Here is a 24,494-nt window from a genome sequence, read left to right on the forward strand (position 1 = left end):
GACGCATGGGAACACCACCACCTGCAAGTTCCCCTCCAAGGCAAACACCATCCTGACTTGGAACTATATCGCTGTTCCTTCACTGTCACTGGGTCAAAATCCTGGAACTCCCTCCCTAACAGCACTGGGGGTGTACCTACCCCACATGGACTGCAGCGGTCCAAGAAGGCAGCTCACCACCACCTTCTCAAGGGGCAATTAGGGATGGGCAATAAATACTGTCCTAGCCAGCGACGCCCACATCCCATGAATGACTTAAAAAAAGGGTCTCCTCCTGATGTGTAACCTGTCTTTTCACTTTAAATGGTGAAGGACTTGCTGTTCATGTCCATGATTTTCTGCTTTTATTTCAGAACTCCAGTACATCTCTAAACACACCCAATATATATGCATTAAAAAACTGTGAATGGTATTAGACATGGTGGGAATTACTTAGAAAATAAACAAAACATTGCCTCAGTCGATAACAGGACAACCTAGATTCTCTACGATAAACTGAAGGCGTGGTAGTGTATTGTCCCTCCTTTAACAGTAAATTCACAAGAGATTCCCAGTACAGGACTACCTGGCTTCAGTATGATCATTAACAGTTATTTATAACCATCTTGTCAAAGAGTACCTATGTCAGCAGCTTGCCCAGGTAAGTGCAGCAGATTACAACTATATATGGCATGCTTTTGTAAATGCTAAGTGAGTATTCGACCAAAGTCATTCCACATAATAAAATTGTGACGCCCTTTTATTGGAAAGAGATTCCTCCGAGGGAACCTTATCGAGGGTTGCATGGTTCTTATGGAGCAAACGTTTATGAATATTATTAGATACCTCCCACAAGAGGAGTAAAGGGCACAGGTTTGGGGGTGCAAAGAGCAAGTTTGGGCCTGATGCCAGAAAATATCTCTTCATGCAGACAGTGGTCAATCACCAGCATAGATTATCATGAAGTGTGGGTGGGACCAGGGCACTGGAATTATTTTAGAGTCAGATGCTGGAATCAGGGCATGGGAAGGGTTGGAGCTCAGGGCATCGTTATCCAAATCTACCTTGTGATCCCTATCCATGACCAATGTTTTTTTTTTGCTGTTTTATTAAAGAAACTGAAAACCTTCTAAGGATTTATTTCATAGATGCACAGAATGATACAGCATGGAGAAGGCCATTTCGCCCATCGTGTCTGTGCTGGCTCTTTGAAAGAGTTATCCAATTAGTCCCACTCCCCTGCTCTTTCCCTGTAGCCCTACAAATATTTCCTTTTCAAGTGTTTATCTAATTGCCTTTGGAAAGTTATTATTGAATTTTCCTCCATCACCATTTCAGACAGTGCATTTCAGATCATAACAACTCACTGTGTTGAAAAAAAAACCTATTGTCACCTCTGGTTCTTTTGTCAATTTCCTTACATCTGTATCCTCTGGTTCTCAACCCTTCTGCCAGTGGAAACAGTTTCTCCTTATTTTTCAGTCCTTAACTTCATCTGTTCCTTGACTCATTTATCAACCAAACACAACAACTGGGAGTGGACACAGCGACCTCACTGGGAACCGAATGAATAGAATCTACACAGTAAAGGTCTGCTACCCAACCTGAACCTGACGGGACCTGACGACATGTGTCGGGTCGGGTCAGGTCACTCTTCTGGGTCCGGCTTTCAGGCTTGGGTCAAGTCAGGCCTGAGTACTCCACGGATTCTGAATCTGCGCAGTGAGCGAGTGAGCGTCTCTGTGACGTCATTGTGCTCATGCTGCAGCTGCGCAGCTTCCTTCCATTCCATCCATCCTAAAGTGCTAAGTACTGTAAGTGTACTATAGTCAGGTCAGGCTCGGGTAGGGTGAGGCACGGGTCGGGTCGGGTTGGGCGCGGGAAAAAATGAAAGGACTTGGGCTCGGGTCCGATGTGGTTGTTGGGTTCGGGTTGGGTTTTTTTTCCAGACCTGAGCAGGCCTTTACTACACAGTGCACTGACTCCACAAACAGCCATTAAAAAATAAGAAACGTAATGTCAATAGCTTCAAACTTCAACAGGAGAGAAATTTCAACATTTTGTGGCAACATATAGAATCATTAGTGATTGATTCCTGTTGTGTTTGGAATACTTGGACTCACAATTAACGAAAGTTCTTGCATTTAAATAGCACCTTATTGTAATGTTTGATTGATCTGGGTTTGATTACATTAGGCTGTCCACTTATCTGTGTTCACTGTGCTTGATTACTTAAGCATAGCTGAAACTGAAACCAAAAAGAGACAGGACCCAGAATGTTTTACAGGAAAACACAAACTGCTCTGAAGAAGACATTGTATTGAGATCTTGTAAGTGCTCAGATATTTTAGAGTGCTGTAAATAAACTAGTTGGTGATTTAATAAGAGTGTGTTATCTGCATTGCTCTGAGATAAATCAGATATACATTATATATCCAGCAACCCGGCATAAACATAACATTTATCATTTCTTCCAGACCTCCCAAAACACTTCACAACTAATGATTTCTGAAGCACAGTCACTGTTATGGAGGCAAATGTGTCAGGCATCTTGTGTACAGCAAAATCCTGCAAGTAGTAAATGTGAACAAATTTTTTCCTAGTTGTGAGAGGAATGTTATCCAAGACAGTGGCAGATCTCACTGCCCCTCTTTCAATAGTGACTTGTGATCTTTTAAATCCACTGGAATGGGCAAATGGAGCCTCAGTTTAACTCGAGAGATGGGCTTAGATGAAGTAGGGTTGGAAGAAGCTTGTGTGGAGCATAAATACTGGCATAGATCTATTGGGCCGAATGCCTGCTTCTGTGCTATTAATTCCATATAACATCTTATCTGAGGGTGGTTCCTCCACTGTTTCATCCTGGATTATGTACTCAAGTCTCAGAGAGAATTACAATATCAATAAGGCTCATTTCCCCCCCCCCCCCCCCCCCCCGTTTTAATCTAAGGAAGACTAGAAAGATACAGAGATGTGTCTACTTGGTTTACCCCACTGGTGCTTGCACTCATGTCCTTTATTTGCGCCATGGATGTGTCAAAATTAACATGGTAATATTCCAGCTTGACCCAGGCAGCGGGCAAACCCATCTCACACATTCAAAAAGTCCTCATATTATTTAGCATCTCTGCGACCAAATGTTTTCAACAGACCTTCAGCCAGTTGCCGAGTTGGTTGCTATGTTGTCAGCTGTGGCTGAGCTGGTAGCACATGTGTGTCTGTATCAGAAGGTTGTGGATTTAAGCCTCACTCCAGGCACCTGAGCACAAAGTGTAGGCTGATGCTCCGCTGCAGTACTGAGGGAGTGCTGCAATGTCAGAGGTGTCTTTTGGATGAGATGTGAAACCAAGGCTCTATCTTCCCTTTCAAGTGGGTATAAAAGATTCCAAGGTGCTAGTTTGGAGAACAGCAGGGGAGTTCTCCCAGGTGCCAGGTGTCCCGGCTAATATTTATCTCTCAGCCAACACCTGTGGGGGGGGGGGAGAAAAAAAACAGATTATCTGGTGATAACCTCATGGCTGATTGTGGGAGCTTGCTGTGCACAACTTGGCTGCCATGTTTCCCACATTACAAAAGTGACTACACTTCAAAACATATTTTATTGGCCTTAAAACACTTTGGGACATCTTGGTGTCACGAAAGGCAGTATGAAAATGCAAATCTTTCTTTCTACTTTCTGTTGTTATCATTGTTTGTTCTGCTTCTGTCAGCTCATCTCTCCAGAGAACCAATATTGAAACGTACTAATGCTGAGAACATCCCATCAGTTCTGCAAATATTCCTTCTGCCTCAGGTAAACAAACATACTTGGCAAACTACGGATAGATTTGTTATTTCTTACCTTTCTGCTAATTACAGAATATATCTCACAGAAATTATGATAATTCATGTTTACTGACAAAAGCTGCCGTAGACTCATTTACAACACTTAGTATCTCACTATCAGCATATTAAACTCAGCAAATGCGGTAATGATGGGGGAATTTGACTAACTGTGAAAACAAGCATTTGTGAATGTCACTTCCATTTTCTGTCATGTTTTGCCTCATTTCCACTTTCAAATAAAATACCAACTTTGGCCCAAAAGATAGCGATAGCCTGCCCCAAATCACACTTGCTTCCTGTCTGGCACATAGGGGCAGATCCTGGACGTTTTGAATGGTTTAAGAGCTGTGATAGCAAATGGTTGGCCTGTTTTACATCATGGATATAAAAATCAGGAGAGATGTGAAATGGGCTGCTGATTCATCATCACTTGTTTTACACTATTGCAGTCAGAGTTACGACCAAACACTTGGATTTGTATTGTTGTTTGAAAGGGTTTAATTTTACACCTTTACAGAGAAAATTGAATTCTTAAATATTTGTTCTTCACAAGGATCTTTTGTTAGGAGTCCTGGAGTGCCAAAATCTTTGAATTTTCTCTTTTTACATGTCTCCTGAAGTATCTTACTGCAGAGATGGCACTGATGTTCACCAGCAATGCTGCAAAAGCACAAATGCACTAGCATTAGAGAAGTTTCCTGGAAGGATTAGCCGAAACACAATTTGCCCCTTCTACATTTTCTCCCCCCTCGTGTGACGAAACGCTCACTTGTGCTGAGGTACCATGGACTGCCAATCACCATCTGCTACATCAGCCAAGATCTCTCTCTCCATGTGTAGTTTCAAAGGACATCACAGCTGAGACTGATCCTGTCTCCATCTGGTGCCCACATGTTTCCCAGCACGAGTGGCTGCCGTTGTCAGAATCTTGGCTGAGCTCGATTGTAACACCCACCCCCACTGCCCAATTGCAGCACTGCCTGAGGTCAACTAACTCAGTGCAGGTGGCTGAACAAACCTGCCGCTTTGTGGTCTCAACACCTGCTGTTTCATATTTGAAAAGGCCAGAGACAACAATCCAGGAGAATGATACATTTTTCTTATTCTATCCGTTGCCAGGTATGATGGATAAATGTAACGTGGGCCAGAGAGTTGATAGCAGGAAATAAGCTCCAGGTCAATTAGCAGCTCAAGGAAGTTGCTCTTGTTCAGGAATGTTTGTCTGTAGATTGGCAACAGCTTGTAAATCTTGGCTGCTCCAATAATCCCCTTTATCTCCAAACTCAGAAGAACATCTACACACTGATATAAGAATGAGATTGTGGCCACTTCCGGGTGTCCATCAGCTACAATATATTGAACATTTTGCCTATAATTCGCACTGATACTTACTATGACTCTATTGTTGTCAAGCTCCAGTTTTCTTTCTTATTATATTGAGCTATGATTCAAATCCTCATGGCTCAGATTTCTTTAAACTAGTTGGTGTTGTAGCACTGACCTTTGTTTTCTTAAAGGCATTCACAGGATGTGGCTGTTGCTGGCAAGGCCATCTTTTATTGTCCATGACTAATTGAGAAGGTGCTGGTGAGCTGCCTTCTTGAATACAACTGCATGTCTTGCTGGGCTACTTCAAACGGCAGTTAAGAATCAAACACTTTGCTGTGGGTTTGCCACATGTAGGCCAGACTGAGTAGAGACAATAGATTTCCTTTCCCTAAATGATGTTAATGAACTAGGTTGGGTTTTTAAATAACAATCCAGTAATTTTAATCCAGTACCAACACCAGCTTTTTAATTCCTGATTTATTTAATTAATTGAACTTCAATTCCCCATCTGCTATTGTGGGATTTGTACTCACTTCGCCAGATCATTAGTCCAGGCCACTATGTTACTAGCCCAGTAGCTTAAGCTCTATGCTACCCTACCCCTGTACTGTACAGCATAAGATTTGCTGAATGGAACCTGTGATCTAGCCTTGGTCCTCCTGGCTGGAACTCCCAGTTCCATCATTCATTGGCATTCCCCTTGATGAAACTGGGATCCTGCTGCTGCCAACTCCTCTTACTGTCATCCACCCTCCTGCAGCCATTGTTGCCTCCCTGAAAGCCATTGAATGCAGCTACTGCCTCCACCTGTCCATTTCTGGTACTACTTGCTTGATTTCCATACACCCAGTAGGTAGCTAGCAATTAGACTTTGAGGCCTTTAAAGGACAGACCAGGTAAACATAGATTTAACTTAGCAGTGGCCAGCTTTCCACGAGGCAGTTCTTAACACCCATTAGGAAAGGGCTATTGAGATGTAAACATTTTGCTCATTATATAGTCTGTTACGGGGTCTAACACTCCTGTCAAAATAAACCAGTTCCTCCTCCCACTTGCCATGAATGACACTGGGGATATTCCTTACTTTTCCAAACATGTACTCGACCGTGTTAATACTCACCAGCTTTCCACATATCAGACTGGGAAGTTGCAGATTTCATTGCCCAGGATGCACAAACAAAGCAGAATAAACATAAATCTTTCTGTGTGCAAGACAGGCAGGAATGTCCTCTCCCTAAGTGTAACAGAAGAAATGATTTTTATGAATGTTGAATAATCAAGTTTAGAATTCTCCTTCGCACAGTGACCAACAATTGGAATGGTTAATGGAGAAAAAGACCTTCAAATCATTGATAAAACAGTATATTTTGATAGGAAAACAGTGGGACGGATGGGCTGAATGGGCTTCCTCCCCATATTTGGCTTGTGCAACGGCAAATTTTTGGATTTGATATCACGGGGAGATCAGAATGTGTCAGTACGCTTCCCAGTTTGAATTAGTGCCTTACAACAGAATGTTTACAGGTTCAAGCCCCTGCAGAAACTCTGATGGATGAACAATTCCAAACAGAGAGCTGTCCAATACATCACAGGCTGACTGAATATTGGCCTGTTTGTACGTATTGTGCTTTCATTTTCTCTGGTAGTGCATCGGTTTACATGTTTGCAAAACATTTCCTTTTCTCAATATCGCGGCACAGTTGTTAAACCATTCATTTTAATGACTGCAACAAAACAGCAGACATAGGGATTATATATGAATGAGCTATCAGAGGAAATTAAACCCTCGAGTGTCTACATTTTTCTCCATCAGTTATGAGGCACAAAACAGAAACCATTCGTGATAGTGAATAGTGAATATATTCCAAGCTCTCGGAGCTGTTTTGTGATGACAGCATCTGTTTGCTTTACAATAGTGTTGAAACTGGAATGCCAGTTATGGTGGAATCGGACTGGGATGCGATGACTCCCATGGTCAAACAAGCTGCCAACAGAGTGGGAAGAATGGGAACAAAGCTGAAGTATTGGACATTCCAGAGTCAATGGCCTCAGGAGAAGGGAGCAGAGAATTGCAGGGAGAAATAGTTTAAAGTAATAATATCCTCATAACAAGAAGGTCTATCTGTTCAGGTCTCTTGATGTATCAGATGCCAGAGAGCTATGTGAATAGGAGCAGGGGGTTTCTTCTCATCTCCTGGTCAATAGAACCTCCCCCCAACAACCCCCAACTAAAACTGATTAACGGTCATCCAGCTCAGCTGCTATTTTTGGGATCTTGCGGTGCCCAATTTTCCCAAAATGCAATAGTGACAATAATTCAAAAGCAGTTAATTAGTTATGAAGATCTTCGGGAGGAACTGAGGATGTGAAAGGCATTGTATCAATGCAACAACAACAACTAACATTTATATTGTGCCTTTAATGAGGTAAAATGTCCCAGGGCCCTTCACAGATGTGTAATCAGACAAAGTTTGACACTGATCCACATAACGAAATATTAGGACAGGTGACAAACATCTTGCGCGGAGATAGGTTTAAAGGATTGACTTAAAGGAGAGAGAAGTGGAGAGGTGGAGAGGTTTAGGAAGGGAATTCCAGAGCTTAGGGCCCAGGCAGCTGGAGGCATGGTTACCAATGGTGGAATGATGAAAAGCAGATATGTGCAGGAGGCCAGGCTGGTTTGTTCTTTAAACCAGCACTCTGGATAATTGCCTTCAGTTGGCACAATGTTCCTGAAGAGAACCTGTGCTGTCAGGTCTAACAGCTCAGAATGTAGGCCCAGCACATTCCTGCACCTATAAATCATCTCAATTAGGACTTTTGGGGTTAGCCTATCCCTGAACTGGATAATCGTCATACGGTACAAAGCTCAGATACTGGCAGCATTTCACTCTCTCTAATCAACCTCAGCAAATGAATCAACACATCTGAGAAATGACATTTCTCACAGATACTAATTTATTTAATTCCATCTCTTCAACATGGAAGCTCACATTGCATTCATCAGGGAAGACAATGGGCTTTGTATTTCAGAATTGTTTAAAGTGCATTCAGTTTCCACGGGCTACAGCTGAACCCAGGCAGGCAGGGAGAGCCTCCAAAGCCTGCCTAGAGCACTGACCTCTCGGTCTTGCTGTTTCCCAATCCCGCCTCTGGGATAATGGCAAGATGGAGCCAGAGACCCTGCACCCAGGCTGGCGGTGCTATTTTCAGTGCCCGCGCACCTCCGTTCCTGACCCTGATGGGGGCTCAGAATCAGGCCCCTGGGTGTCAGTAATGGTAATCATGTAACCCCCAGATTATTGTATAAATTCATCTGGTTCACTCAAGTCCTTCAGGGGAAGGAAATCTGCCATCCTTACCCAGTCTGGCCTATATGTGACTCCAGACCCAATGTGGTTGACTCTAAACTGTCCTCTGAAATGGCCTAGCAAGCCACTCAGTTAAGGGCAATTAGTGATGGGCAATAAAGGCCAGCCTTGCCAGCGATACCCTCACCTCATGCACGAACTTAAATAAAAAAGTTTTGGCTGTCAGTTGTGGCTCACTGGGTTGTACTCTTTCCTCTAAGTTAGGAGATTCAAGCTGCACTCCAGCAACTTGAGGGAGTGCTGCACTGTTGGAGGTGCTGTCTTTCGGATGAGACCTTAAAGTGAGACTCCATCTGCCCTCGCGGGTGGATATAAAAGATCCCATGGCACTATTTCGAAGAAGAGCAGGGGAGTTCTCCCCGATGTCCTAGCTAATATTTATGCCTCAATCAAATCACTAAAACCAGATTATCTGATCCTTATCACATTGCTGTTTGTGGGAGCTTGCTGTGTGCAAATTGGCTACTGCGTTTCCTACATTAGAACAGCGACTACATTTCAAAAGTATTTCATTGACTGGAGAGCGCTTTGAGACGTCCTGAGATTGTGAAAGGCGCTATATAAATGCAAGTTCTTTCTTCTTTGATGGGCCTGCTTTGAAAAGAGCGAGGAAGATCCCCAGTGACCTGGTCAACATTCCTGTCTCAACCAAACCATATAAAATAAATCAACTGCTCGTTTATCTTCTTACGGGACGTTACTGGTGCAGGTTGGCCGCTGAATTTTTATGAAATAAAAACACTCACGGCACTTCAAAAGCAGTTAAATATGTGAAGTGGTTTGAGATGATGAATAAATCCAAAAGCTGTCCTGGAGGGAGGGAGGAGGTAGGAAGGAGGGAGGGAGGAGGTAGGAAGGAGGGAGGGGAAGGGGAGGAAGGAGGGAGGGGGAGGAAGGAGGGAAGGAGGGGGAAGAGGGAGGGGAGAGGGAGGAGGGATGAAGGTGCGGGGGAGGAGGGATGCAGGGAGGGGGAGGAGGGGGAGGGAGGGAGCAGGGGGAGGAAGGAGGGAGGAAGGTGCGGGGGAGGAGGGATGCAGGGAGGGGGAGGAGGGGAGGGAGGGAGCAGGGGGAGGAAGGTGGGGGAGGAGGGATGGGGAGGTCAATGTTCACTCTCTGAGGTCTTTACTATGTGCAATTTGTGAAATGGGTGATAGGATCTGCACACCCCAGATCCACATCTCTCCCAGTTCCATTAAAGAGCTTTAAAATGGGCTGTCGACTCACTAACACTCGATTTACACGTTCACACAAAGTCATTGATTAAATAAGCTGCCTTTGGTGCAATTTCTAGTCAGTGACAAATGGGCAGCAGGGGAGAAACAATCTAGCTAAGTTACATTTTAAGAATTAGTTTTTTTTATGGTAAAACAAAGTACAGAATAGATAGAATGGGTCAAAAATATCTAAATTATAATTAAAAACAAGACAAAAGGAAATGGGAAAGAAGAGTAAGGTGAAGAAAATGGATTAAAATAAAAACAAAAAATGCTGGAAATACTCAGCAGGTCTGATGAAAGGTCACAGACCTGAAATGTTAACTGCTTTTTTCTCCACAGATGCTGCCAAATCTGCATTTTCTGTCTTAGTTTCAGATTTCCAGTATCTGCAGTACTTTGCTTTTGGAAATGCTGGAAATACTCAGCGGTCAGGCAGCATCTGTGGAGGTCATCAGAAAATGGACGACAGGCTGAGCAGAATTGAAGAACCAAACACTCTGCCCTCCTCGAAATATTCCAGAACTCACTGGATTCCGGGAGGGTTCCAGCGGATTGGAAAACTGCTAATGTTCAAACGCCCCTGTTCAAGAAGGGAGGGAGACAAAAAGCAGGAAACTATACGCCAGTCAACCTAACATCGGTCGTTGGGAAAATGCGACAGTCCATTATTAAGGAAGAAATAGCAGGACATTTAGAAAAGCTTAACACAATCAAAAAGAGTCAACATAGTTTTGTGAAAGGGAAATCATGTTTGACAAATTTGCTAGAGTTCTTTGAGGATATAACAAGCAGAGTTGATAAAAGGGAACCGGTAGATGTAGCGTATTTGGATTTCCAGAAGGCATTCGATAAGGTGCCACATAAAAGATTATTGCACAAGATCGGAGCTCACGGTATTGGGGGTAATGTATTAGCATGGATTGAGGATTGGTTAACTCACAGAAGACAAAGAGTCGGGATTAATGGGTCTTTTTCACGTTGGAAAGACGTAGCTCGTGGAGTGTCACAAGGATCTGTCCTAGGTCCTCAACTATTTACTATCTATATTGGAGGAGGGGGCAGAGGGTAATATATCCAAGTTTGCTGATGATACAAAAATAGGTGGGAGGGCATGTTGTGATGAGGACATAAGGAATCTGCAAGGGGATATAGATAAGTTGAGTGAGTGGGCAAAAACTTGGCAGATGGAGTTTAATGTAGGAAAACGTGAGGTCATGCACTTTGGTAGGAAGAATAAAAAGGTAGACTATTATTTAAATGGAGAGAGACTTCAAAAAAGTGCAGCACAGAGGGAGCTGGGTGTTCTTGTGCATGAAACACAAAAAGTTAGCATGCAGGTGCAGCAAGTAACTAAGAAGGCAAATGGAATTTTGCCCTTTATTGCTAGGGGGTTGGAGTTTAAAAATAGGGAAGTCTTGTTACAACTGTACAGGGTGTTGGTGAGGCCGCACCTGGAGTACTGTGTACAGTTTTGGTCCCCATATTTAAGAAAGCATATACTGGCATTGGAGGCAGTTCAAAAGAGATTCACTAGGCTGATTCCTGGGATGAAGGGGTTGACTTATCAAGAATGGCTAAACAGGTTCGGCCTTTATTCATTAGAGTTTAGAAGAATGAGGGGTGATCTTACTGAAATGAACAAGATTCTAAGGGGTCTTGACAGGGTAGATGTTGAGAAGATGTTTCCACTAGTGGGGGAATCTCGAACTAGGGGACATAGTTACAGAATAAGGGGACACTCATTTAAAACTGAGATGTGAAGGAATTTCTTCTCTCTGAAGGTAGTGAATGTCTGGAATTCTGTACCCCAGAGAGTTGTGGAGGCTAGATCGCTGGAAGTATTTAAAGAGGAGGTAGATAGATTTTTGAAATATTGGGGAATTGAGGGCTATGAGGAGCTGGCACAAAAGAGGAGTTGAAGTCTAGGGCAGATCAGCCATGATATTATTGAATGGCGAAGCAAGCTTGAGGGGCTGAAAGGCCCACTCCTACTCCTATTTCTTATATTCTTGTATGGAGCATATCTCCAACAGGTGGGTCTCTCCTCAAACTGGACATGCTGCTCTGCTCCTGGCTAACATTGGTGTTAAAAGCTTTTCCTGACTTATAAGTAGATTTTTTGCTTGAGTCTTTTTCAGTGTCACAGATCATGAACTGAGACTAATAAACTTGGTTGAGCCAGAGACACAGTCATTTGTCTAATCTGCTGATAAACTGAAGGTTAAATTTAGCAATAGAGATTAATATAGTGTAGTATCATTGTGGTGCAGCCAACTGATTACCTTTTACCTCTTCAACTACTGAATGGTCAATCAAAGGCACAATACTTCTGTAGTTAAAATAAACTTCCTACCATTTTTTATGGTTTAACACTAGTTAATAAACTTGTTGAGTAAGTTCTGGGGAAGTCCAATCCACTGGTTGGTGCTCAAGAGACGATTAGACGCATTTCTGGAAAGTAAAATGATTGAGGATTAAGGTGAAAAGACAACAGCAGAAGCTTGACATTGATCTATGAAGTGGGTGCACAAGTTGGGCCTAAAGTTGCTTTACTTAAAACACACTGCAATGCTCAACATAACTGTTACTGGAGACTAACAAGCAGCAGTCAACTTTAGCAAGGTGTATCGCATTCTCTTCAAATCCAGCCTTCAGTCAGTCATACTTATTTGCTTCACCGGTCAAATTAACGGCTTAACAATGACCTCCACACCAGCACTGATTAGTATTCATTCAACAAGCTACCTCTCTGTAGGATGCTTTCCATCATTGTCTGACTTCCATCACCTTCCGAGTACTTCACTAATGCATTATTTAGCGATCCAAGGTCAGAATTGCCATCAACCTTTGTGCTTTCAGATGTGTTTTGATTCCTGGCAGACACTATAGCTGTTTGCCCTTGCTTTGTAGGATGTAAGTATTTCTGCATCAAGGACTGAATAATAGTCAATAAATTAATTTTCCTAGGATCACAGCTCCCTTGCTTCACACGCTTGAAGATGGAAGGCACACGCAAGAAAAATAAAGCATTTTCATCTCCTTCCTCTCCAAAGTCCTCATAAAAATATTCATAAATTTCTGGGACTGTGATGGAATAATCTTCCTCACACTTCCCTTCTGCTGCTGACATTGATTCCAAACAAGGCAAATATTCCATGTTTATTGAAAACTGGTCATCCTTTGCTACGGTAACCAAAGTCTCTGTAAATGTGCTTTGACATTGACTGCCACTGTGACCAGCAGTTTGTCTGACCTCAGTGTGCTGGCATTGAATCTGTGTGCCTCCCCACAATTCTGGAAGAGCCTTGGGATTATTTTTATAGCAGTCACTGTGAAGTACATTTTCTGTATAGCTCCCTGCGTCCAATGCAATACTGGGTCTAGCACAGGCACTCTCATCATGAGACTGGCTTACAGTAGAGTGAGAGATGGAATTAGATTGATGTCTAGAGTGCAAGGATTCAGCAGTAGAAATGAGAAGACACTGCTGGCTTCTGGAAGAATGGAGTTTCTCACCAGAAATCAAGAAGCGTTGCTGGCTCCTGGATGATTTGTCACTTGACATCATTTGACTAGTGGCCATAAGAAATTGATTTACCATTTCCAGCTCTATTTCTTCTTCACTGGCAGACAAGACATCCTCTGAGGTGTAGAGCTCACGGTTAATCTCTTGAGGAAAGTGCCTACCTAAAGCAGGTCTTGCTCTGTTTCGAAACATTGCCTCTCCCAGTTCCTTGTCTATTCTCTTTTCAGAAGATGTGTTTTCATCTGCTGTGCCAGGGGGCTGGTGGCATTTGCTAATATTGATCTTCTTGCTCCTTTTGTGGGGAGAGGGTGAGCTCTTGTCAGAATCATCACTGAGATCGGAATCTTCAGAGGTTACCAAAGAAGGTTGTAGGATGCATCTGCACTCCTCAGGTACACTATCAAACAAAGGCCAATCTTTCTCACACTGGTAGAAGGTGTAACCAAAATCATCCATATCTGAAACTACAGACGGTTGGCAACTTAGCAAAGGAAATTATTATCAGTTGCACGGTTTAAAGAGTTAGAATTAGTTTTATGTTTGCATGCGCACTATGGGAGCATTTACACTGCAGGTTTAGATCAGTAAAAGAGAATGGCTTCGATATTCGATTGCACATTGTTTTTGGGACATAAACAGGTGCTGAAAAGCCCAATGTAGCATGTGCACAATGAGTTTGCACTGGCAATGCACCCTACGCCATATTGGTTAAGGCACATTGTAGTCATCCAGATGTTAGACCCATTGCCTATTCAAATGGGGGTCCTAACACCTGGTTCAGGTCCCTTTACCAAATTGGGTGGTGGTTAGTTTTCTCAGGCGCATAAGGAGTCAAACCAAAGGTTCTTGAAGGGATTAAGACAAGCTGCCTGTCTCCACATTAAAGTCTGTATGCTGGTGACAGTACAAGCCCCCTTACCCCTGCTATGCTTCTTACTGTCTCACCCCACACCTGGATTTGCCTGCTGCCGTCAGACCTCAGTCCCCTCCCCCACAACTGGTGAGCATGAATGCACAGGACACGTTAAATTCAATGGCTCTTAGAAACCATTGCGAAGTTTCACCATTATTGCTTTCTATCATTGGCAGGCTCAAGTATTCAGCACGCCAGTGACCTATTGAAGTAAATGCTAAGGTGACTTAGTAGGGGAAGTTTTCTGGTTGTGCACTTCATGGAGACTTGGCTCAAAACGCACTTTGTGGAATGGTGCGTACACAGCCCATAAATTGCCCAAAATGCTCTGTCATCAAACAGGGCTGCTCCCAGCATCAGGTGTCAGCTATCAGAAAACCAGTCCTGACAAGCACGTGTGAAAATTATTAGTATGAAGAATATTACAATACTGCTGGCCATTACTTACCTGCCATAAGTGAAGGGACCTCTTGTCCAACAGTTAATGGAAATTGGCGTAAGCGGAGAATCTCCCTATACTTAGTCTGTCACAATGCATTTTTAGTCTGATTGGTCTATTGGCCCTTGTTTCCATCATGGGCAGATAACACTTGCAATTTTCTCTTTTTAAAATGAGACACACTCATGAGAAAATTGTTGGCTGCCTAACTCCTGCTAGCCTCCCAGATGTGAAGCCTTGACTCCAATTGGTGTCCTGACCGAAAGCAAGATATCAATGCTGCCTGGATTATAAAATCTCCCAGATAGTTGACAGCCAGAATGAGCCTCACATCCTGCTGGATCCGAAACCCAGCGTCTGCAAGTAATTAATACACTTTTCCGGTTTCTATAAAACTAAGCCCTGACCTCTGCAAATGCTCTTGTGGGATAATAAGGAGTGTACGCAATGGCATTATGGGTTATCTGGGCCCTACAGTATCTATAAATGCACAAAAATACATCAGGTTTGTGTCTATCTGGAGAATGCACAGATTCTTAACCTCATTACTGCATCGGGCTACGAGTAAAATTCAAATGCTTATCAAAAACTACCGACTTTACTTCTGAAATATCTTAGCAAATAGATGGACAATTGCTCTTCCTAACATTGCCGTTATATCATCAAATAAAATCAGCACCGTTTTTATATGTTTTAGTGGAAAATGCTACTCACCTTGCTTCCTGCTCCAAGCACAGGATGCAAAGGGCAGTGAGCTGAGCTCCCACGGTTACGTGTGCACTGTCCCAGAGTTTGACCTTTGCTGGGACACACTGTCCTTTAGTAGCAGTTCCATTAGATTATTAAAAATAGACCTGACTGTCATCACATGGACTGCGTTTGACTTTCCTTTCTCCAACATGATCGTCAGCAGTGTTATAACATTACAGTCCACTAATAGAATCACACAGGAAGCTAATCATCAATGTGGTTCCAGATTAATCCAGAGATATTCAAGCTGGGGTTTCTGGATTTTAAGGGGCCGGTGAAGGGACTTCTGGCAGTGTGGGTGGCTGGGTCCATGAGGTCTTTCAATGATAGAATCTTACAGTACAGAAGGAGTCCATTCAGCCCATCCTGTCTGTGCTGGCTCTTTGAAAGAACAGTCGTGTTTAGTTCCACACACCTGCTTTTTGTCCCATATGTTCCTCACCCTCAAATATCTGGTCAACTCCTTTTTTAAATTATTTATGGAATCAATGGCCACCACCTTTATCAAGCAGAATATTCCTGATCTTAACAACTCTGGATGAAAAAAGTCTCCTCACCTCCCCTCTAGATCTTTTGCCAATGATTTTAAATCTCTGGCCTCTGGTTATTGACCCACTCGCCAGAGGGAACAGTTTTTCTCTATTTACTCTATCAAAACCTCTCAGCGTTTTGAAACTTCTATTAGGTCACCTCTTAACCTTCTCTGTTCCAAGGAGAACAGTCCTACCTTTTCCAACCTCTCCTCATAACTGAAGTCCCTCATTCCTCGTAACATCCTGGCAAACCTCCACTGTATCTTTCTAAGACCTTTACCTCTTTCCTGAAGTGTGGTGCCCAAAATTGTCCACAATCCTTCAGTTTCGCTCAGAGGTCCACAGAGTTCTCTATTTTTTCTGCATTACTTGACTTACTTACACATTGTCTAGGGGCCAATTTTAACCTCACCCGTCAATCAGGAGATAGACGGGATGGGGTGCAATACTGGTTTTACACCCAATTTTGCTCTCTGTTGAAGTCAGTGAAAAAAGAAAGACTTGCATTTATATCGTGCCCTTCACAACCACCGGATGTCTCAAAGCACTTTACGGCCAATGAAGTGCTTTTGAAGTGTAGTCATTGTTGTGATGTAGGAAATGCGTCAGCCAATTTGCGCACAGCAAGCTCGCACAAACAATAATGTGATAATGACCAGATAATCTGTTGTTGTGATGTTGCTTGGGGGATAAATATTGTCCAGGACACGAGGAGAACACCCCTGCTCCTTCTTCCAAATAGTGCTGTGCGATCTTTTACGTCCACCTTAGAGGGCAGACAGGACCTCAGTTTAATGTTGCATCCAAAAGGACAGTTCCCCCAACAGTGCAGCATTCCCTCAGTATGACACTGGAATGTCAGCCCTGATTTTTGTACTCAGATCCTAGATGACGACTTGAACCCATAATCTCTGACTCAGAGTCAGGAGTACGATCAACTGGGCCACCGTACACTAACACAGAATAGGGTGTAAAGCCAGCATTGTATCCGATCCTGTGGGTGCCACACCCTGTGGTTAGATTAAAAAGAGCTCCAACCTTATATCTGTTGCTGCATGCCAGTAAAACAACATTTTCAATGACAACACCATTCTCCTTTGGGTAGTTGACACTGTTTATTGGAGGTTATGGCAGGGTGTCCCCTGGGAGTGGAACAATCCATTTGTTTGATATTAAAATAAACACCCAGAAGTAAATAGGTTTTGTGTCTTTGTATGACAGGGTTATTTGTCAACCACCTGTAAAGGGTAATTTGCATCTTTGGGAAGATTATCAGAAGTGGCAGGTGAGTCTTCCTCGTGATTTACAGTGAAAATATACAGTGCTGAGCCATACAGAATAGGCAGGCCGCAGGGTTTGTTTGCTGGTCTATGCCAAGTTCACTGGTCTCAGCCAGGCCCTGCACTATGGATGACATATGATGCAAAGCTGAGGTCCCAGAACAGATGATTGAGGCAACACCATGTCACATCCCATCAATCGGAGAACACTCCCTTTATGCCTGCCCTCTGTCTCTTACCTCCTAACCAATTACTAACCCATGTCACAAGGTTACCTCTAATTCCATAGAGGTTGTTGAAGCAAAATAATGGGGTGTGATAATTGGCCCCGGGTGCTTATTATCTAGGAATGGGGGGTAAAACCAGCCAGATTTACCACTTCCAATCCCATCTCATGCCACTTATTGAAAGGCGCATGTGTGAATGTTGAGTAAGGACACAGTTGGATTCAGTTGCAACATCCTCCACAGACTACAATGATAGTAGGATCCAACCATGGGACAATAAAACCAGGAGAACAAACCTTCTCCGATGCATCCTGCAGTTGAAGTATCTGTTAAGGAGGAAGCTGAGATGGTTGGGTTTTGGCTTTTCAAGGTTGACGAGGCAAGGATGGTTGAATCTCTCCTGCCTATCAGAGGCTGGTAAGGGGTGAAGAAGCAGGAGGTCCATTGGTTAGATTGGCATGTCCCAAGGATGATAGGGTACTCTGGCTTTTTTGATCTGCCTCCCGATTTATACCTGGGTAACATTGGTTTTGAATTGTAGCAAGCACATGAGCTGAGAGGTTGGAATTGGCTTTGTGTTTAGTTTAGTTTACAGCACTGAAACAGGCCCTTCGGCCTACCGAGTCCATGCCGACCATCAACCACCCATTTATACTAATCCTACACTAATTCCATATTCCTACCACATCCCCACCTGTCCCTATATTTCCCTACCACCTACCTATACTAGGTGCAATTTACAATGGCCAATTAACCTATCAACCAGCAAGTCTTTGGCATGTGGGAGGAAACCGGAGCACCCGGAGGAAACCCATGCAGACACAGGGAGAACTTGCAAACTCCACACAGGCAGTACCCAGAATTGAACCCGGGTCGCTGGAGCTGTGAGGCTGTGGTGCTAACCACTGCGTCACTGTGCCGCCCTGTTCATCATGCCAGTTTGGCGCTGGGCCCTGGTATGTGAGGAATCAACTTTAAGCTTTCATTTACTGTTCTGCCAGCTGATTCATGGGCTTTTTCCATTTAAGTTGCCAGCAGTATTAAATAATTCCACCTGCCCAAGATTAACTTCTACTGTTTGAGTAGAGGCTCTATTTTTCTTGGCAGGGACATTGGGCTATTCTAATATCACTGGGACAAATATCTCTATCAGTGTTCCTAACCGTCAAGAAGGGGGCAGCACTAAAGCAAAACAAGTGGCCCCATCAGCTGAAAGTAGGCCTGAGTTCTCTATGGTGATTTAATTCACATTACCGATGAGTGGTCTGCAGAGGCCCTGAGGGGAAGCGGTGGGCACTCCGCGACTTTTTTCCAAGGTTACCCAGGCTGCATACTAGGGCTCAGTGAAGGGGGGCAAGCAATCGAAGAAACTCTCACATGGTGATCCTGCACAATCCTCGATCCGTGAATGGTGGTTTACACCAGGTTTACACCAATCGATGGCTCTCAACAAACTCTGCAAATCTAGGGGACAGTGGGGGCATCCCATTCGGTTGCCATTCATGATGCCACTTTGATTCAGATTGCCAGCTCTGGTTGGACGTATTCCTGGAGGTTTCATCACATGACCTCCCACCTCCAAATACCCTGTCCCCATTGGTCACCCGACACGTCCATCCACTCCCAATTGGAAAGCAAACAAGCTCTTTATTATCCGATTGGATTATGCTGGACTCTTAGCCAAAAAGTCCTTTTATCCTGTCTTTAATATGAGCGTGTCTACCCTGAGGCACAGTGTGGCTTTCGAGCACAGAGATCCACCATTGACATGCTGTTCTTCCTTCGCCAGCTACAGCAGAAATGCCGCGAACAACAGATGCCCCTCTACATTGCTTTCATAGATCTCACCAAAGCCTTTGACTTCGTCAGCAGACGTGGTCTCTTCAGACTACTAGAAAAGATCGGATGTCCACCAAAGCTACTAAGTATCATCACCTCATTCCATGACAAAATGAAAGGCACAATTCAGCATAGCGGCGCCTCATCGGACCCCTTTCCTATCCTGAGTGGCATGGAACAGGGCTGTGTACTCGCACCTACACTGTTTGGGATCAACTTCTCCCTGCTGCTCTCACATGCGTTCAAGTCTTCAGAAGAAGGTATTTTCCTCCACACAAGATCAGGTGGCAGGTCGTTCAACCTGGCCCATTTAAGAGGGAAGACCAAAGTACGGAAGGTCCTCATCAGTGAACTCCTCTTTCTGACGATGCTACATTAACATCTCACACTGAAGAGTGCCTGCAGAGTCTCATCAACAGGTTTGCGGCTGCCTGCAACGAATTTGGCCTAACCATCAGCCTCAAGAAAACAAACATCATGTGACAGGACGTCAGAAATGCTCCAACCATTAATATCGGCGACCACACTCTGGAAGTGGTTCAAGAGTTCACCTACCTAGGCTCAACTATCACCAGTAACTGTCTCTAGATGCAGAAATCAACAAGCGCATGGGAAAGGCTTCCACTGCTATGTCCAGACTGGCCATGAGAGTGTGGGAAAATGGCGCACTGACACAGAACACAAAAGTCCGAGTGTATGAAGCCTGTGTCCTCAGTACCTTGCTCTACGGCAGCGAGGCCTGGACAACGTATGTCAGCCAAGAGTGACGTTTCAATTCATTCCATCTTCGCTGCCTCCGGAGAATCCTTGGCATCAGGTGGCAGGACCGTATCTACAACACAGAAGTCCTCGAGGCGGCCAACATCCGCGGCATATACACCCTACTGAGCCAGTGGTACTTGAGATGGTTTGGCCATGTGAGCCGCACGGAAGATGGCAGGATCCCCAAGGACACATGGTATAGCGAGCTCGTCACTGGTATCAGACCCACCGGCCATCCATGTCTCCGCTTTAAAGACGTCTGCAAACGCGACATGAAATCCTGTGACATTGATCAGAAGTCGTGGGAGTCAGTTGCCAGCGATCGCCAGAGCTGGCGGGCAGCCATAAAGGCGGGGCTAAAGTTTGGCGAGTCGAAGAGACTTAGCAGTAGGCAGGAAAAAAGACAGAAGTGCAAGGGGAGAGCCAACTGTGTAACAGCCCTGACAACCAATTTTATCTGCAGCACCTGTGGAAGAGTCTGTCACTCTAGAATTGGCCTTTATAGCCACTCCAGGCGCTGCTTCACAAACCACTGACCACCTCCAGGCGCTTACCCATTGTCTCTTGAGACAAGGTCAAAGAAAAGAAAGAAGAAATATTTTTATAACTAAGAAATAAAAGCATTCATAGTAAATTTTTTAAAATCCCACACAATTTCCTTGTTAATGTCCCCTCTGGCGTTTTTCCTGGGTTTTCGCTCTAGGCTGTGTCCTGGGGATTAATTGTCAATTCTTGGAGATTCCAGGTCAATCTTGGAGGGTTGGCAACTTGAGCCATTGATTCACTTCCTACAATAGCAACCTTTGGAGGTGAGTAGGAGATCATATATCCAAAGCAGTCAAATCACGCTCAAACCTAGTCCAGATGAGTGACAGAAACCCAACATCGCAAATGTCCAATACCAACTTGTGCTGCCGATCCCTTTCCATGAATGGTGAAGCTCGTCATTAACTGCCACGGGATTCAATGATTCAAGGAATTGAGGAAAAGGAAGTGGTTATTCACTTTTACCTCCTTTTTTGAGTTTTCAGTTTTGTGGGAATGTTCCCATGCAAACCTACGTAATGGTGTCCGTAGTTACGGATACATGTATCAAAGTCTATAGTCCCAGAGCTCCCCCTCATGGTAATTTTACGTCATAGTGCAGAACCGAACTACACAGAATAACTTGCCTTTATATAGCACCTTAATGTAGTAAAACTTCCCAAGGCACTTCACAGAAACGCAGAACATTTACAGCACAGAAGGAGGCCATTCGGCCCATCGTGCCTGTGCCGGCTAAAATAGAGCGATCCAGCCTAATCCCAATTAGCTCTTGCTCCGTAGCCTTGTCCACTACAGCACCTCAACTGAATATCCAAGCATTTTTAAAAATGCGATAAGGTTTTCTTCCTCTACTACCCTTTCAGGCAGTGAGTTCTAGACCCCCACCACCCTTTAATCCTGCAGCTAATTTAAATCTCTGCCCCCTAAGTTTTTGACTTCTTTGCTAAGGGAAATAGGTCTTTTCTATCCACTCTATCTAGGCCCCTCATAATTTTATATACCTCAGTTAAATCTCCCCTGGCCTCATCTGCCCCCAGGAAAAAAACCTCAGCCTATCGAATCTTTCCTCATAGCTAAAATTCGTCAGTCCTGTCAACGTCCTCTTGAAATCTCCTTTGTACCCTCTCTAGTGCGATCACATCTTTCTTGTAATGCGGTGACCAGAACTGTACACAGTACTTTAGTTATGACCTAACTAGTATTTTATACAGATATAGCATAATCTCTCTGCACTGATGTACCAGATAGAAAACATATGGCTGATTTGCCAGCATCTGTTTTACACTATTGTACAAAGTCAAAATGAACCCCACCCTGCCAACAGTTCCCAGTGTTCTGTGTATGATTGACAACAAGACTGGCCATTCACAAGGCTTGCTATTTTAAGTCCCACCCTTCTTCTGCTCTTGTGCATTGATGAAGATTATTAAATTTGGAGATGTGAAGGTTAACCAGAATTTGCATAATCACCAAAACTAAGCAAATTTGAACTCTTTTGAGGCAACTATGTGAAAAACAATGTATGTAATTATATTCAAGGGGTGTTTTGTTTAGAAAATATAATGTGTTACACCTGACAAATGAAACATTGCACTTTGAAATCTGCTATTGTTTAATTTTCATTTGTATTTTGCGTTACATTCTAGATGGCTGAATTAGCTGTGCTTGTATAATTTAACTGTGTTTGAGACATAGCTCAAAGCAATCAGAAAAAAGTGGAATTGACATTGTGAGCGGTCAGGGGTCAATGTCTTCAGGTGAGGATCTAGGGGTCAATGCATTCAGGTGTGGAGCCAAGTCAGTGCCTTCAGCTGAGGGGCTAGGGTGTCAGTGACTTCATGACGAGGCAGGGGGTCAGTGCCGAGGTGACGAGGCAGGGGTCAGTGCCTAGGTGAGGGGTCGAGGGTCTGTGCTTTCAGATGAAGAGACGGGGTTAACATCTTCAGGTGAGGAGCCACGGGTCAGTGCCAATGTAAGGGGGCAGGGGTCAATGTATTCAAGTGATGGGTCAGGGTTCAGTGGCAGTTTGATGCATTTTGAACCCGTCAAATTTACCCTGCATTTTTAGACCCGATTACTTTGGAAGGATGAATGAGAACGGGCAGAGACTGCTTGAGTTGTGTACCTATCATAACCTCTGCATCACCAACTCATTCTTTCACACTAAACCCTGTCACCAGGTTTCATGGAGGCACCCAAGATCGCGTCGTTGGCACCAGCTAGACCTCATTGTTACAAGGCGAGCCGCCTTAAACAGTGTTCAAATCACACGCAGCTTCCACAGTGCGGACTGCGACACCGACCACTCCCTGGTGTGCAGCAAGGTTAGACTCAGACCAAAGAAGTTGCATCATTCCAAGCAGAAGGGCCACCCGCGCATCAACACGAGCAGAATTTCTCACCCACAGCTGTTACAAAAATTTCTAAACTCACTTGTGTCAGCCCTTCAAAACACTCCCACAGGGGATGCTGAGACCAAGTGGGCCCACATCAGAGACGCCATCTATGAGTCAGCTTTGACCACCTACGGCAAAAGTGCGAGGAGAAATGCAGACTGGTTTTAACCTCATAATGAAGAGCTGGAACCTGTCATAGCCGCTAAGTGCATTGCACTGTTGAACGACAAGAAAGCCCCCAGCGAGTTAACATCCGTAGCACTTAAAGCAGCCAGAAGCACTGCACAAAGAACAGCCAGGCGCTGCGCAAACGACTACTGGCAACACCTATGCAGTCATATTCAGCTGGCCTCAGACACCGGAAACATCAGAGGAATGTATGATGGCATTAAGAGAGCTCTTGGGCCAACCATCAAGAAGATCGCCCCCCTCAAATCTAAATCAGGGGACATAATCACTGACCAACGCAAACAAATGGACCACTGGGTTGAGCACTACCTAGAACTGTACTCCAGGGAGAATGTTGTCACTGATACCGCCCTCAATGCAGCCCAGCCTCTACCAGTCATGGATGAGCTGGACATACAGCCAACCAAATCGGAACTCAGTGATGCCATTGATTCTCTAGCCAGCGGAAAAGCCCCTGGGAAGGACAGCATTACCCCTGAAATAATCAAGAGTGCCAAGCCTGCTATACTCTCAGCACTACATGAACTGCTTTGCCTGTGCTGGGACGAGGGAGCAGTACCTCAGGACATGCGCGATGCCAATATCATCACCCTCTATAAAAACAAAGGTGACCGAGATGACTGCAACAACTACCGTGGAATCTCCCTGCTCAGCATAGTGGGGAAAGTCTTTGCTCGAGTCGCTCTAAACAGGCTCCAGAAGCTGGCCGAGCGCGTCTACCCTGAGGCACAGTGTGGCTTTCGTGCAGAGAGATCGACCGTTGACATGCTGTTCTCCCTTCGTCAGATACAGGAGAAATGCCGCGAACAACAGATGCCCCTCTACATTGCTTTCATTGATCTCACCAAAGCCTTTGATCTCGTCAGCAGACGTGGTCTCTTCAGACTACTAGAAAAGATTGGATGCCCACCAAAGCTACTAAGTATCATCACCTCAATATGAAAGGCACAATTCAACATGGTGGCTCCTCATCAGAGCCCTTTCCTATCCTGAGTGGCGTGAAACAGGGCTGTGTTCTCGCACCCACACTTTTTGGGATTTTCTTCTCCCTACTGCTTTCACGTGCGGTCAAGTCCTCGGAAGAAGGAATTTTCCTCCACACAAGATCAGGGGTCAGGTTGTTCAACCTTGCCCGTCTAAGAGCGAAGTCCCAAGTACGGAAAGTCCTCATCAGGGAACTCCTTTTTGCTGATGATGCTGCTTTAACATCTCACACTGAAGAGTGTCTGCAGAGTCTCATCGACAGGATTGCGGCTGCCTGCAATGAATTTGGCCTAACCATCAGCCTCAAGAAAACGAACATCATGGGGCAGGACGTCAGAAATGCTCCATCCATCAATATTGGCGACCACGCTCTGGAAGTGGTTCAAGAG

The 24,494-nt window shown here is 44.4% G+C and overlaps 1 long non-coding RNA gene across 2 annotated transcripts in view; it reads right to left on the reverse strand.

Moving 5' to 3' along the window:
• Positions 1-4,376: 4,376 nt before the first annotated feature.
• The window catches only part of LOC137351885 (uncharacterized), a 59,760-nt gene continuing 39,642 nt past the window's right edge, over positions 4,377-24,494 (reverse strand). For both annotated transcript variants that reach the window (XR_010969592.1, XR_010969593.1), the window contains exons 2-3: positions 6,254-6,367; positions 4,377-4,464 (exon numbers count right to left, since the gene is read on the reverse strand). This is a non-coding gene — a long non-coding RNA (uncharacterized lncRNA). The remainder of the gene's footprint in view (positions 4,465-6,253; positions 6,368-24,494) is intronic.

This window comes from Heterodontus francisci, chromosome 37 (genome assembly GCF_036365525.1).
Source record: "Heterodontus francisci isolate sHetFra1 chromosome 37, sHetFra1.hap1, whole genome shotgun sequence".
NCBI classification, from domain to species: Eukaryota; Metazoa; Chordata; class Chondrichthyes; order Heterodontiformes; family Heterodontidae; genus Heterodontus; species Heterodontus francisci.